The sequence below is a fragment of the Protomyctophum bolini genome, assembly GCF_963924005.1.
Source record: "Protomyctophum bolini genome assembly, chromosome: 7".
NCBI classification, from domain to species: domain Eukaryota; kingdom Metazoa; phylum Chordata; class Actinopteri; order Myctophiformes; family Myctophidae; genus Protomyctophum; species Protomyctophum bolini.
This window is the reverse complement of record NC_137868.1, coordinates 6,619,493-6,619,988: the sequence shown is the minus strand read 5'-3', so window position 1 is coordinate 6,619,988 and position 496 is coordinate 6,619,493. Positions and strand designations below refer to the sequence as shown.

The 496-nt window shown below is 42.9% G+C and overlaps 1 protein-coding gene across 1 annotated transcript in view; it reads left to right on the top strand.

Moving 5' to 3' along the window:
• Positions 1 to 431: 431 nt before the first annotated feature.
• The window catches only part of efna1b (ephrin-A1b), a 13,967-nt gene continuing 13,902 nt past the window's right edge, over positions 432 to 496 (top strand). The window contains exon 1 of the mRNA XM_080767508.1: positions 432 to 496. This exon is cut by the window's right edge and continues 255 nt beyond it. The gene's annotated coding sequence lies outside the window, so the exon portion shown is untranslated.

The window sequence follows — 496 nt, the reverse complement described above, 5'->3', positions numbered from 1 at the left end:
GGGGTCCTTCACGTGAAAGAGTTTGGGAACCACTGGCCTATTTATTTATTTCAACACTGTTGTTTTTCCACTTCCAGTGTCTTTCGGACTCTTTCCATTACCTCTGGTCTCGGTTGTTTAATTTAATAAAATCAACATTTATATTGAGGCCACACCACAGTTACTCATTAATATATTACGCCATGTCTGGGTGTGATTGTGATTAATTCATATCAAGAAATCAAAAACTGCGTCTCTGTTTATTTTATTATGTGGGAGGCATGGGAGGGAGGGAGGCAGGGCGCGCTGCATATGCTAATGAGTGGGAGGCGCATTCAAATTACCCCGGCTGCTATTGGTTGTCCACGTCGATGGGGGCGGAGTTTCCGCTTTAACAAAACAGAGCATTGCGCTCCTTTCCTCTCATTCTCTCTTTGGACACTGTGGGTGAAACTACCTGCGAATACTTACAATAGAACTCGCGTGCTTTTTATTCACTAATAAACAACCGTTTTAG